This window comes from Punica granatum, chromosome 8 (assembly GCF_007655135.1).
Source record: "Punica granatum isolate Tunisia-2019 chromosome 8, ASM765513v2, whole genome shotgun sequence".
Classification (NCBI taxonomy): Eukaryota; Viridiplantae; Streptophyta; class Magnoliopsida; order Myrtales; family Lythraceae; genus Punica; species Punica granatum.
In genome coordinates this window covers 14,860,363-14,876,336 of record NC_045134.1, presented here as the reverse complement: position 1 = coordinate 14,876,336, position 15,974 = coordinate 14,860,363, and positions in this window count along the sequence as shown.

The window sequence follows — 15,974 nt, the reverse complement described above, 5'->3', positions numbered from 1 at the left end:
CACAGGTGTGATTGTGAATCCAAAGGGGCATCTCCTTCTTGACGAACACGCGATTGGCTTGCGCGACAAATCGGGGCTTCGAACCGAATGGAGGGCATGATAGAGAATCCTCTTGACCCTAGCTCAAAGAAACAACAAATGACAAGCTCGACTTGGAATGGGACAATCTACCTCTACCGACATCCCCGACATACCGCCTAGCATCCATCCCCGCCCTTACCTTCCCTTATACTCTGCGCACTTTACTGCTTTCTGGACTTCGCGTCCATGGACTTCGCGTCCGGTTTACTGCTTTCAGGACTTCGCGTCTGTACGGACCCGAATGTGGACTCTCGTCGGGGCCCGCATGCGCGCTTTTGGATCGCGCGGCTTGGGGGTGTCCACCTTCCCGTGGGGACGCGTGACGGACACGAGTGAGAGAAGGAGTCGCCACCTATCATTTTACGACCCGTAGGTCGAGGGCGGATAAGTTACCCGGGTCTAGGGGTATGGAACACCTAGTTTGTTGTTAAGGCGTTGATTTGTGCGGAACCGAAAAATCCGTGTTCGGGGGTTCATGTTACGTGCGGGCCTATATCCCGCACGCCCTTTCGGTACTCTGGTTTGCTAGGCTTGCATGTTTTATGATTTACCGCATGAATTAAGTTGCACTCAGCTCGCACGTTTTGACACCGGAGATTCGGCGAACCAAACGATGTCGGTTGAGAAGCCGAGAGAGAAGTAAACCCGTCTGTCGGGGAGTTGGTTCACAATCTTGCGTTACAGTTCATCGAACCATGGAGGTTGAATCCCTGCATGAACCAGAACCGCGAGTTCTTGGATTTACTTGTATCTGGGCAAGCATTAGACCAATTCGATTAATTCGACTCTCGGACCGTTCGCTCACCGACTGGAAGTCTTACAGAATGAATGTACAAAATAAAAATCCTTACAATGCTCTCGAAAATAATAAATACAAATTACAAATGGCCGAATTCCAGTCGACTCGCGTTCGGTTATTATTCCACTCTAACTCACCGTGAGTTTAGGGAAAAGACAGAAGAACCGAAATTCAATGGACGCTCTCACTGAATAGGGCGTTGGACCCTGTGAGTGTTGATTAGGGCGTTGGACCCTGTGATCGATGATTAGGGTGTTGAACCCTAAAATTATTCGGCCTAGGGATCAGGCTCGACCTGCATGGCAAACAGGTGCGGAAAGATAACACGCAACATGTTAATAACAGACAAGGTGTTTATTATTGTCGAGTGTACGTGTTTTAACAAGTTTATTGATCCGGGGTATTTTGGCATGCAAATCCTACCCTAGACAAACAAGCACGTGCCAATGTTTTAGCATTCGGCTTTGGTTTGAGAACCTGACATGTCGGGTGTCCGTAGTCAAGTTTCGAGTGTGTGGATTGTTTTTACAGTGATTCGGTGTTGTGACACTGAATTACCACTGAATTAGCTCAACTCGTGTTTTAACTCTAGATTTGGAACCTAGAGTTCTACCTAACCATTTTCTAGCATTTGGTTAAGTCGAGTGAAATGATTAGTCAGTTAATTGTAATTTTGATACAGAGTACCCAACTAACACCTTAAACTGAGCTAGGATGTCGGCAAATCACAAAATGATGTTCTTGCCCTTGATTTGAAAATTTGTTTTCAGAAAAGGAGAACAACACAATACGGATTTGAAAGTATGAAGGTTTTGAAAAGGGCATTAACTCCGTTTTGTAATTCGTCGACGCGAGTTACAAATTAACGTCCAATTCATGCATAGTTGTTTAAATTGAATGAATTAACCGTGTGAACGTCCCGATTAACCCGTTCGTGGAATTAATGCTTAAGGTTATCGCCGAATGCATTAATTGTGAAAACGATTCGTGATTTGACAACCAAGACGATTCCGTAAGGATCGAGGATATTTGGTCCAATGACCGAAACTACCCTCGTAACCGAATGGACCCGAATGAGTCATTGATACCCGAATCCATGCATGCTTTGTTTTGAAAAGACATTTTTATGCGATATTGCGACAATAATGTAAATTGCAAATTACACGAAGGCTGAGAACGGACTCAAAACGGGAAGAAGAATCCTCATGCCACCCGTACGAGTCTAAGAGGCTCTCGGTTACTTCTCCTTGGAGATAGCCGAGAGGTCTCATGGCCCGAATGGGATTCCACGAGGTTTCCCCGTCTCGTTTCGAATCATTTCTCGCATGCTTAAACGACAAACATGATAAATGACACGATTAAACGAAAGTCGGTATTGCCATGACTTGACTAACGCATTCGAACATGCAAACATGCACAAACAAGTTATTTAAGGAATCGATAAAACAATACCGACTTCATGCACGTAAGAAAACACGAGAAAACTCGGGAATCAAGCTTGGATAGGGCTAAGAAGGCCGATCTTAACCCGAGGAAAGCAAGCCAAGCCTCAGTCACCTCTTCTTAAGGCAAACCCGAGAGCTCTTTTGCTTATTTCGGGTCGGGAAGGTCTTCCGAGGGTCGATCCAAACGTTTTCCAACATGCTAACATGTTATATGATGATGACCATGCATAATATAACAAGAAAGTGTATAAAAATTAAGTCTTGTAAGTTAAACATGCATAAAACGCCATATTACTCCATAGCCATGCAAATAATGTAAAAAAGCCCTAACTCCTCTAAGTCAAGAGTGATTTACCTAGCCTCGGGATACGAGGAAAGAGTCGGGGAAGTGTTCGAGAGTCGGGTGACTCGATTGAACGCTTGGAAAAGTGCTCGGGTGCAAGGGCATGCACGTTCAGGGAGCTAGGTGCACGGGGCGCGCGGCTGTGCCCGCGAGCGTGCGGCTACAGGTGCACTGTTCACCCGAGAGCTCGATCTTCGCCCGAAATGAGGAAATCAACCTGAAATGATGAGCAAATGACTTCAAACCAAAAAACTAAGTTCATAAATGAACTCCTTGGGTCCAAAACATGTGGTCCATGGAGTTTGAGAATTTTTGAACTTAAGTCGGGATGATGAACATCGGCTTCCGACTTAAGAAAACTTAAAGCTTTCTTCGAGTTTTCTTCGGTTTTTCTCTATTGGTTTTGAAGTGTTGAAGCTTGCTGGTTTTGGCTATGGAGTTGAGAGCTTTTCTTGAGGGAAAAAGCTTGGAGAGAGTGTGCAAGAGGAGAAGTGATTATCTTAATCACTTTTGGGCCATTTATAGGCAAAGCTAATGACACAATTAGCAAAAGCAAGTGCTCTTAACCCCCATGCTTAGCAAATTTCGGTTTGATTAAGAAAATATCAAGCCTCATCTTCTTCCATTGCATTAATGAATAAGAGATAAGACATTGATGAGCATTGATGAGAAGTTGAGTGTTGTCTTCAACCTCTCCAAGATATTTTGGCTAAGAGAGGGCAAGTTGTCTTCTTGCATTGAAGAAGAAGAAGAAGCTTCTAGAGCAAAAGGGTGACTCATCTTGGGAAGCCCGTGGGTCCCACGACCGAAGAGGAGAAACCGGGAAAAAGCTCGGGTCTCGATTGATCGCGCATTCGAAGTTCGTGGTTTGAATTGAACGTCGAATTATCGATATACGCGAGGAAACGGGTTTGAAGAGTCCGAGATTGGCATTTTCCGTGAGAAATTGCCAAATGTCTGTATGAGGCTCGGAAGCCGGTTTTGCTCCTTTTAAGCATTCAGAGCGAGGTTACCCACTTTTGACAGCATATCTTGTATCTGTATCCCACGTCGGTCATTTTGACATAAATTGTCAAATTACGTGGGCACTTGATCCTTAAGCCGGTAAATCAAATATGGAGCCGGAGATGTCCTAGGAGACCGAAACTGGATTTCTCAGATTGCTTTCTAAGTTTCTTGGGTGATCCGGAGATCACTGTGATCTCTGTTTGCCGAGATTGGGCCTCTAAGGATATGAAAAGTGCATATGAGACCCTTAAAGCATTGCTCGAGGGGTCTAGATGAGTTGTGTGATTCATTCCGACGATTCCACATTGAGCCTTGAGAAGGCTAGCATTGTGTAAGGTAAGCATCCGGCGTCAAGTTTCCCCAAAGAGGACCTCCGGATATGGATTTTCACTAAAAATGGCCTTTTGTGCTCCTCGGAGGTTACTCGGGAAACCGTGAAGGGTTTTGCTGTCTGTTTTGCCCAATTGCGAATGTCCGCTGGAGTTTTCAAGGCAATGTAGTGTGAACTTCGTTTGCCGTAATTCCATCAGACCAGTCTCCGGTTACGTTCTTCCGAAGAGAGGTATGCCCGTTTTGTCGCTCGGAAGTCATTCAGGGTGTCTGTATGGCTTCCAAAAGACAATCTGAAACACTGCTCATGCTCTGTATGACTGTGGGGCATGGCCGCATCTGATATTTGGAATTAACTTTTCTCCCAGAAACCGGCATTTTTGGACTTCTACTGAAAAGTTGTCTGTACACAGAAAGTTGTTCTGTATAGAGCAGATGATTTGCAAAATGCCTTTGGGGACACTTTTCATCTGTTTGGCATTGGAGTGGATTTTTGGAGTCCAATATTGGCTATCTTTCGATGATCGAGCGAACTATCGGAAAATAGAACCATCCATGTGATATACTGAAAATGCCGGTTTTGGACATTGTTGAGCTCTCTAGTCGCTCTGTTGCTCCTTAATGACCCCTGGAGTCCTTCTGTCATATGCATGTGTCATTTGCCCGATTTCGCCGACTTGAGGATGAATAGTGATTTTCTGCTCTGTTAAGTCATTTTTCTGTATTCTGCTCAAGTTGTGGCTTGGATCATTGCTGATATCGTTGTTTGGAAAGGTGAGCCAAAATGGGGTGCTGACAGCGTCCACGGACTTCGCGTCCGGTTTACTGCTTTCCGGACTTCGCGTCCGGTTTACTACTTTACGGACTTCGCATCCGGTTTACTGCTTTCTGGACTTCGCGTCCACGGACTTCGCGTCCGGTTTACTGCTTTCCGGACTTCGCGTCCCCGGACTTCGCGTCCCCGGACTTCGCGTCCCCGGACTTCGCGTCTGTTTTACTGCTTTCTGGACTTCGCGTCCGTTTTATTGCTTTCTGGACTTCGCGTCCGCCTTACTGCTTTCCGGACTTCGCGTCCACTTTACTGCTTTCCGGACTTCTCGTCCATTTTACTGCTTTCTGCGGGCTTCGGCCCTTCACCTACCACTTCACATTCCCCAAATCCCGCTCACGCTACTATCTCATGACAGGGGGCGAGCTACCACAGAGAACGACGATAGAAGCGCCCGCCGAGACCAAAAGGGTGCCTCTCATGGTCTTTGGCTACATCCTCTAACCGAGCATGCAACCAAAGAGGGGCAAGCTGTCAACACCCCATTTTGGCCCATCGACTTCCCACATGAGGACTTCCCGACCGAAGCCTGGGACACTATTCATCACCCGGCAATCAGAGGCAAATAGGCAGGCACGGGGTCATGAGCAATAGGAGAAGAGCACGGTCCACTGATAAAGGGGGAAGAGAGCGGTCAGAAGAACGAACGAACAAGGAATCCCGGAAACGACGGAGTTGGCACTATGGCACTATTCATCACCGAGTCACCGAAGCACCGAAAGGTGCCCAATATGGGACTCCAAAAATCCCTCTTAGTGCTAAAGTGATCAATGACACGTCCGGACGCATTTCCGGGGCAAGCCACATGAGCCAGGACACCCCGATCTCTCACGGACGCCTTTTCTGACAGAGCTCTCGGGGCCCGCTCCACTGACAAGCAGACGGCCCCCCAAAACGGGCCTACAGGCACCCAGGGACCACCGGGGTCGGGGGACAAGCTTCAGATGACCTTCCGAAACTCGACTCGGTTTCCCGAGGGACGTTTCAGTGGTCATGAACGTCTCCCGGCGAGCCTTCGGGGCACGTTCACGAAGAACAGAGATCACAATGATCCCCGAGCACCTCACAACGAGCCCCGAGCACCTCAAGACATTCAGGGAACACTGAGAAAATCCCGGTCACGAGTCCCTAGGCCTCCCCGGGCTAACGGTCCTCGGCCGAGGGCGACGAGCCAACTATCCCCCACGGGGCATAAGGACCACCGAAACGAATGTCAAGGTGCACAAAGAGCAATCAGGGACCGGGGGACACTAAACTCCGCTCCGAACGTCCAAACAGGGCAAAACCGACTCTCAAGTCGCCGAATCGCCCGAACGTTCATTCACACGACGCATGGCGATATTAGACTCATTCAAATCCTCGTCATTCAAGCATTCCAAATCTTCAAATTAATTGGACATCGAAGATCGGATGCGAGTCCAATCAAGTCTCAAGCATTTTCCGGCTTTTCTCTTAATCAAATGGGGCCCACAGCTCAGCCAAGCCAAGCCACCAAGCCACGGCTCAACCCCAATACACGGCTCAACCCCACGGCTTCGACTTGACCGCCCAAGCCACGGCTCAATCCCTCTTGGCCGGCGGCTCAACCCCTCGCCTCTTCCCTCCACCACACAATTTCAAATTTCCCTCACATCCATCATCTCCTATCATCCATCGATCAACTCCCATCAACCTTCCACTCACAAACCCCACCCTAATCACCTAGATATTTTCGGCAGCCCCCTATTATGCCCCCTAACTGTGATTAACTCCACTTAATCAAGCCATTAGCCTAGCCTTTATAAGCCTTTGCATCATTAGCTTTAATCACTTCTTCATTCTCACTCTCTCTCAAGCCAACTTCTCTCTAGAATCCTCTCAACTTTCAGCCCACACCCAAGTTCCGTTCAGCCCCTTGCCAAGGCCAAAACTGGTCGAAACCACCGGAAAACCACCCGGTATTCCGGTGACCACCCGACCCGACTTAAGCCAAAAATCACCAAACTCCCTAGCCTACGTATTTTCCAACCCCTAAGTCCATTTCCGGTCTTAGATTTTCGATTTGAGGTCTCCAACACCCCGTTCCAGCCGTGAGAACATTCGGGTCCCGAGACCCCTAGCCGCGCGCACCGGAGCTTTCCACGCGTGCCATTTCCTCCCACGACTTCGGCGAGTCGTGCCATCACGTTCAAAGGGTTCCTCACAACCCTCACCCTCCCCCGTGAAGAGGTGGTCATGGTCCGAGGGCCGATCAACCGTGCACAACCATCGTTCCACCCGTTTCTTCTTTACCGGGTCCACTTGATTTTTACCGAGTTTTATCTCACTGTTTCGGGCTCGTTCAGGGTTTGGCACGTTCGAGACTGTCCACGAACGTCTAGATCCGTCTCTTAGGAGTCCAACGAATCCGATCTTGCACCGTGCCGTGGTCGGAGCAAGCGTGCCGAGCCATTTTCCCGAGATTGCCGCGGCTACACCTTCACCCGGGTCACCAACTCGTAGCTCTCAACCCGAGTCTTGCGACTCTCAAGACCGCTTCCCCGACTCTTTTCCTCGTGCATCGAGGCTAGGTAACATCCCTCTACGACTTAGAGAAGTTAGGTTCTTCGTATTTGTTCGTTTTAAGGTGTTAAGGCGGTTACTAATCGAAGAACATGTAACTCGGTTCATTCCACGTATTCCCATGCAATTTCATGCACTCTCATGCATGAACGTCCATCATGTCCCGTTTATATGCCTCTATAATGCCTATACCGTGAGGGGAAAGGACTAGAATCGAGGTAGGAGAGGTGTTTAGGCCACGGTTGGATCATGGGAACCCACGGCCTATGTCCCGAGGGGGACCCGTGGGCTCCCTTGGTCCATCCGAGGCTTAATCGGCCTCTTCTTCCCCGAAGCTTGTCGGCCCCCATGTTCTTATTGTTTATTCGTTGCATGAGATGTTTTAGCATGACGGAAAAGACCTAGATCGGGGTCAAAGAGCCCACCTTGACCCGTGTGAGCCATGGGAATTCACGGCTACCCTTGAGGGGTGTGGCCGAGAGCTCCCTTGGATCACACAGGTCCAAGGCGGCTTCTTTGGTTTCGAAATAGGTAGGTTCCCGCATTTTACGTTTTTTTATCGTATGAATCGACGCCGTTTTTATTGATTTCTTTATATTATATGTGACATGTGCTTGTTCGTGTGTTTGATTGCGCCTAAAGATCTTGACGGCGTCGGTTCCCTTTGTTTTATTGAAATGGATGTCGTCCTTGTGTTTAAATGTATTATGCGTGCAAGACATGATCGGGATCGTCCCTCGGAATTGATTGTATCCATGTTTTTTTACATTGTTACCGATGGCCACGTGATAATTAAATGATAAGCATGTTAGTCTTGGATAATCTCCTGTCAAAGCCATAGTAATTATATGAAATCACTACCTCTGAATCATCTCACAAATGGGATAAACGGGATGTGCCACTCGATTAATTAAGTCACTTGGACTAAATAATTGGGAGAATTGATTATTAATTCACGAACGCGTCGATGATTTACGGAACGGTGAGAATGCCCTTCTCCCTCAAAAGCTTACAATTTCAAAATATCGGGATACGTAACTGTCAGCACCCCATTTTGGCCCACCGGCTTCCCACACGAGAATTCCCGATCAAAGCCCGGGTTACTATTCATGACCCGGCAACCGGAGGCAAATAGGCGAGCACGGAGTCATGAACAATGAGAGAAGAGCTGGGTCGCTAAGAAAAGCAAAGGAAAGCCATCGGAAGAACGAACGGACAAAGAACCCCGAAAACGGCAGAGCTGGCACTATGGCACTATTCATCACTGAGTCACCGAAGCACCAAAAGGTGCCCAATATGGGGCTCCAAAAATCTCTTTCTGTGCCAAAATGACCAATGACACGTCCGGGCACATTTCCGGGGCATCCTGCTTAAGCCGGGGCACCTCGATCCCCCGCGGACGCCTTTTCTGACAGAGCTCCCGGGGTTCGCTCCACTGACAAGCAAACGGCCCCTCAAAACGGGCCTACAGGCACCCAGGGACCACCAGGGCCGGGGAACAAGCTTCAGACAACCTTCCGGAACTCGGCTCGGTCTCCTGAAGTACGTTTCAGTGGTCACGAACGCCTCCCGGCGAGCCTTCGGGTATTTCCACAGAAAGCAGAGACCACAATGATCTCTGAGCACCTCACAATAATCCCCGAGCACCTCAAGGCATCCAGGGCACACTGAGAAAATCCCGGTCAGAGTCCCTAGGTCTTCCTGGGCCAACGGTTCCCGACCGAGGACGACGAGCCAACGATCACCCACGGAGCAAAAAGGATCGCCAAAACAAATGCAAGAATGCACAAAGATCAATCGGGGGTCAAGGGACGCTAAACTCCACTCCGAACGTCCGAACAGGGCAAAACCGACTCTCGAGGCGCCGAGTCGCCCGAACGTCCGTCCACACGACGCATGGCGATATTAGGCTCATTCAAATCCTCGTCATTCAAGCATTCCAAATCCATAAATTAATTGGACATCGGAGATCGGACGCGCGCTCAATCAAGTCTCAGGCATTTTCCGGCTTTTCTCTCAACCAAATGGGACCCACAGCTCAGCCAAGCCAAGCCATCAAGCCGCGGCTCAACCCCAAGCCACGGCTCAACCCTCGGCTCTGATTGGACGGCCCAAGCCGCGGCTCCCCCTCCCATGGCCGGCGACTCCAAGGCTTCCCCACCACGCAATTTGAATTTTGGCTCTTACACCCATCACTTCCTCTTACACATTACATCCATCACTCCCCATCACTCAACCTCTTGCTTCCCCTACACTCCATTTGACATTTTCCCCTCCCTAACCTCCCTTTAAATTTTCGGCAGCCCATTAATCACCTAAAAACCGCAATTAAATCCACTTGAACACACCATTAGGGCATCCTTTATAAGCTCCAAGCCTCATTAATCTAATCACTTCTTCAACTCCATTCTCCCTCAAGCCAATCTCTCTCCCCAAACCTCTCAAGCTCCAGCCCTCTCCCTCACTTTTGTCCAGCCCAAGCCAAGGCCGAAACCGGCCAAAACCATCGGAAAACCACCCGGTATTCCGGTGACCACCCGACCCGACTTAAGCCAAAATCACCAAACTCTCTAGCCTACATATTTCCCACCTCCTAAGTCCATTTCCGGGCTTAGATTTTCCATTTGAAGCTTCCTACACCACGTTCCGGCCGTGAAGAGAATAGGGTCCCGAGACCCCCTAGCCGTGCGCACCGGACCTCAACCACGTGCCATTTTCTTCCACGACTTCGGCGAGTCGTGCCATCACGTTCAAAGGGTTCCTCACAACCCTCACCCTCCCCCGTGACGAGGCAGTCACGGTCCGAGGGCCGATCAACCGTGCACAACCACCATTCACCCGTTTCTCTCTAACCGGGTTTTCCTCATTTTTACCGAGTTTTCTCTCACATTTTCGGGTTTGTTCAGGCCTCGGCACGCTCGGGTCTGCCCATGGTCGTCTAGATCCGTCTCTTAGGAGTCCAACAAGCCCGACCTTGCACCGTGCCGTGCTCAGAGCTCGCGTGCCGACCCATTTTTCCACGGACTGCCGCGGCTGCCAACATTCGGGTCACCCACCCGTAGCCTTCAAGCCGAGTCTTGCGACTCCCACGGCCGCTTCTCCGACTCTTTTCCTCTTGCGACGAGGCTAGGTAACACCTCTTCATGACCTAGAGAAGCTAGGACTCTTTATATGTGTTTGAATGGAATGATAACGTGATTCAAATGACTAAGGAGCATGAAACACGTCGTTTTCTTCCGGATCTAAGCTTCCATGCAACTCCATGCATCGTATTATGTTTACTATCTATCATTAACGTCCATATACCATGTAGTCATGCAAGCACAACACGAGGTGCCTCGGATCCGGAGGGATGAGACCGACATGGACCCAAGAGAGCCGTGAGACCTCTCGGCCGAACCTCTTAGCGGGAGGGCCGCGAGCCCTCTTGGCTCTCTAGAGTCCATGGCCTCCTCATCTCTTCGGATTGGGCCATTCCTTCGGTCGTGATGCTTTCAACCGTGACCAAAATGTGATGATGCAACGAGAAATATTCGGGATCTAGGGGGAAGAGGTCCCCACAGGTCGGTGGTACCAAGGGGAGCTCACGGCCACGTCCCTTACAGGGAGGCCGAGAGGTCCCTTGGTTCTTCCGAGACCACGGACCTCTCCTCCCGTGATATCGAGGGTTTCTCGGGAGAAATTTCTGAATTTGGCCTTGAATAAATTAATGTCGCGTTACAAGTTTCATGCATGTATTCATCTCGTACGTTTATTTGTGTATTTTACATCATGACGGCATTATTCCATTGGGTGTTTGCATTATTGATTTCCGTGGCATATGAGATATGCAAGAAACGATTGAAATCGGCGCAAGAGACCGACCAAGACCCGGGGTTGAGCCAAGGGAACGTTCGGTCATTATCTTCGGGATGTGATCGAGTGTCCCGTGGCTCTCTTCGAGTCCATGTCGGCCTCTTCCTTCGTTTGGAAGTCGGTTCTTGGAGTTGTGTGTGCGATTGTATCTTCCATTTAATTGTCGATCGTGTATCGGTTATTCATTAAATATGTTAATTTGGATAATCACCCATCGAATCCGTAATTATGATACAAATTGATAACCACCGAATAATTTCACAAAATAGGGAAAACGGGACATACTATTCGATTAATTAAAACACTCGGACTAAACAATTGGGCAAATTGGTTATTAATTTGTAAATGCATCGATGATTCACAGAACGGCGAGAATGTCATTTTCCATTAAAAATTCACAATTTCAAACTACCGAGCCGCATAACACGAATAGAATTGATGTCTAGGGAGTACTCACGTGCCACGACTCGAGTCCGGGCCCGATTTGAGGCGGCCCGAGTCGGGGCACGAGAGTCCTTCTTAGACTCCTTCGTGTGATGCGATCTCCATTTTATACACGAATATTGCAACTTTATCATCCAAGGACATAATCGTCATTCCGTAATTCACCGATACCCTAGGCTCTAGGGAGTTGGAAACACCTAGAACTATGAACGAGAAAGGACAACCCGTTCGGGTGCGAGTTTCATTCGCGCGGCCCATTTCGTTCGTTTTCGGTGTTTCTTCCTCTCTATTGTATATTCGGTGGGGACATTTTATTTTAGTTAGAAAACACGAACAACTGGATTAATCATACATTCGACTTAATCAAACACTAGATAACGGATAGGCGGAACGATAAGTTCCATTTTAGAGTCAAGAAACGAGTTTGGCTAAATCAGTGAAGCCACAGTGACACTTAACTGAATGAGAGTCATAAAACAAACACACACATGTAATTGGCTTAGAACCTTATCCTAATCCGCCATCTATGTTTGCCTAGGTTAGATATATTGTTTACTAATCAACCCCGGCTAAAAACTGATTAAATCACGTACATTCGGCCTAATACACAATTGGTTTGTATTCACTGACACTTATCAGTTGTTGTCAGTTGCTTTCTGTATTGTGTCAGTTATATCAGTTTTCTTCTGTTTTATTCTTGCTTTTGATGATTTATTGCGGTTCGGGCCCGAACCCGTGGGTTACGTGTTGCACGGGGTCCAACGCCCCAAATCACCGAACACGAGGTCCAACGCCTCTTAATTCACCGAGCGCGTGCAACCCGCGTGCGGAATGGGATCTAGCCTCGAGTGACCATCACACTCCAAATATGGCCTATGTGGAAGGCAATTTGGATTGGATGTGTGAAACGTGTTTAGATATCACCCGGGAGCTCGATCGGTCCAACGGTTACAGTGGGAACTAATCGGTTCTCCTGCAAACCGTCGGTTCGATTGGACCCGACCCCCAGTTCTTTGAGCCCGCGTTGCCTTAATTTATTTATCGGTCATTCAAAACACACGGTGAGCCGGAGCGGAATATTGGCCCAATGCAAACCGATCGGGATCCATTTACTCATTCAGTTGTACTTTGTAATTATTCGAGAGAACATCGCGATGATTTTATTTGTATAATCATTCACTTGTAAGGATCCCCGATCGATGAGCGAGAGGTCCGAGTGTCGAATCGGTCGAGTTGGTCTATTATCACCAAGAAATGAGTAAGCTCGAATACTCGCGGTCTCGGTTCGCGCAGGGAATCGACCATCACGGTTCGATGAATTGTAACACTAAGATAGTGAACCGATTCCCCGATGCACAAGCCTACTCATCTTTCGGATTCTTGGCCCAACTTGATCACTTCATCGAATTTACGGTGTCAAAACGGGCGAGTCGAGCGCAACTCTAAATCACGCGGTAAATAAATAAAATAGCAAGCTAGAGTACCGAAAGGGCGTACGGGATATAGGCCCGCTCGTAATAGAACCCCCAAATTCGGAACTTCCGGTTCCGTACGACCATTGCCTTAGCATTTAGGTGTACCCCGTACCCCTAGACCCGGGTAACTTGCCGGCCCTCGACCCTCGGGTCGTAAAATGGCAAGTGGCGACTCCTTCTCACGTGCGTTCGTTGCGCGTCCCCGGGAAGGTGGACACTCCCAAGCCGCGTTTGCTTAGGCGCGCGCATGCGTGCCCCGATGAGATGAAATTCGGGTGCGCACAGTAACATGAATAGAATTGATGTCTAACGAGCACTCACACGCTGTGACTCGAGTCCGAGCCTGATTTGAGGCGGCTTGAGTCAAGACGCGTGAGTCCTTCTTAGACTCCTTCGTGTGACGTGATCTCCAATTTACATACGAGCCTTGCAACTTTATCATCCAAGGGCATAATCGTCATTCCGTGATTCACCGATACCCTAGGCTTTAGGGAGCTGGAAACACCTAGAACTCTGAACGAGAAAGGACAACCCGTTCGGGTGCGAATTTCATTCGCGCGGCCCATTTCGTTCGCTTTCGGTGTTTCTTTCTTCCTATTGTAGATTCGGTGGGGAGCATTTTATTTCAATTCCAAAACACAAAGAACCAGACTAATCATGCATCCGGCCTAATCAAACACTAGATAATGGATAGGCGGAATGATAGATTCCAATCTAGAGTCAAAACACGAGTTTGGCTAATTCGGTGAAACCACAGTGACACTTAACCGAACAAGAGTCATAAAATAAACACACACATGTAATTGGCTTAGAACCTTATCCTAGCCGGCCCTCTATGTTTGCCTAGGTTAGATGCATTGTTTGCCAATCAACCACGGATAATAACTGATTAAATCACGTACATTCGACTTAATACACCACTTGTCTGTATTCACCGACAATTGTCAGTTGTTGTCTATATTGTGTCAGTTTTATCAGTTTTCTTCTGTTTTGTCTTTGCATATGATGATTCATTGTGGTTCGGGCCCGAGCCCATAGGTCACGTGTTGCACGGGGTTCAACGCCCCAAACCACCGAACACGAGGTCCAACGCCTCTTAACTCACTGAGCGCGTGCAACCCGAGTGCGGAATGGGACCTAGCCTTGATTCACCGTCACACTCCGAATGCGGCCTATGTGGAAGGCGGATTCGGATTGAGCGCGTGAAACGGGTTTAGATATCACCCGGGAGCTCGATCGGTCTATCGGATACAGTGAGAACCGACCGGTTCCCCCGAAAACCGTTGGATCGATCGGACCCGACCCTCGGCTCCTCGAGCCCGCGTTGCCTTAATTTGTTTATCGGTTATTCAAAATACTCGGTGAGCCGGAGAGGAATATTGGCCCAATGCAAACCGATCGGGATCCATTTACCTTATTCAGTTAAACCTTGTAATTAGTTGAGAGAACATTGCGAGAATTCTATTTGTATGTTCATTTATGTACTTGTAAGGATCCCCGATCGGTGAGCGAGAGGTCCGAGGGCCGGATCGGTTAAGTTGGTCTATCGCCACCAAAGGGTGAGTAAGCTCGGATACTCGTGGTTTCGGTTCACGCAGGGATTCAACCATCACGGTTCGATGAACTGTAACGCTAAGATAGTGAACCGACTCCTCGATGCACTAGCCTACTCATCTTTCGGATTCTTGGCCCAACTTGATCAATCCATCGACTTTACGGTGTCAAAACGGGTGAGTCAAGTGCGATCTTAAATCACGCGGTAAATAAACAAAACGGCCAGCCTAGCAAGCTAGAGTACCGAAAGGGCGTGCGGGATATAGGCCCGCACGTAATAGAACCCCCGAATTCGAAATTTCCGGTTCCATACGACCTTTGCCTTAGCATTTAGGTGTACCCCGTACCCCTAGACCCGGGTAACTTGCCGGCCCTCGACCTTCGGGTCGTAAAATGGCAAGTGGCGACTCCTTCTCACGTGCGTCCGTCGCGCGTCCCAGGGAAGGTGGACACTCCCAAACCGCGTTGCATTTAGGCTCGCGCATGCGTGCCCCGACAAGATTAAATTCGGGTGCGCACAGCTTGGCGACTCCACTGGGGACACTTAGAGGGTTTGGGCTCGTTTCCGCTTGCCTTGTTCGCTTGTTTATTTATCGCTTTCCGCATTTCCCGCTTATCTACTTTACGCACTTTTATTTCCCGCACATGCATTGCACATCATACTAGCTTCTTAGGTACCTTGTCCGACATCCCACGGGCACCAATATAGGAAGCTAGGTTAGTCAGAGGTTCCGAGTAAGGGAACGGATCGAGTCGGCTATGCCACCGAACCGGCCCCCAAAGATCCTCGCTCGATTTCAAGGAATTCACACCCTTGAGTTGGGAGCCCCCATCCCTAGTTAGCGGTTCTCCCAGTAGCACCGGAAACCATGCATACACAAGGACCGTCATGCTAGAGCAATTTTTACCTCCATGCCGTCAACCGACCTGAAAGTCGAGTCCTTGAGTCGGCCCGTAGTTTTTTGGTTAGGACGGGCATTTTGTTGTTTTTGTAAGAAAGAGCGATGTATACTGTAAAGAACACGACTATAGTTTACCTTTTTGCACTGCATACATTTTTCGAAAAAAAACATAGGACATTGCATTGATTTGATTCTTAAAACGTTAAGCCGGTATCTCCTCCATCTAGGTAAGGATGGATCGCCCGGCTCCCGGTCTCAGATTCGAAGCAATCACACCGCCAAGACAAGACATCATGCGCATCTGGAGGACGCTCCGGCCGGTGGATCACGCTTTCATCCAGGGCATCATCGGAGACATGGTTATGTTC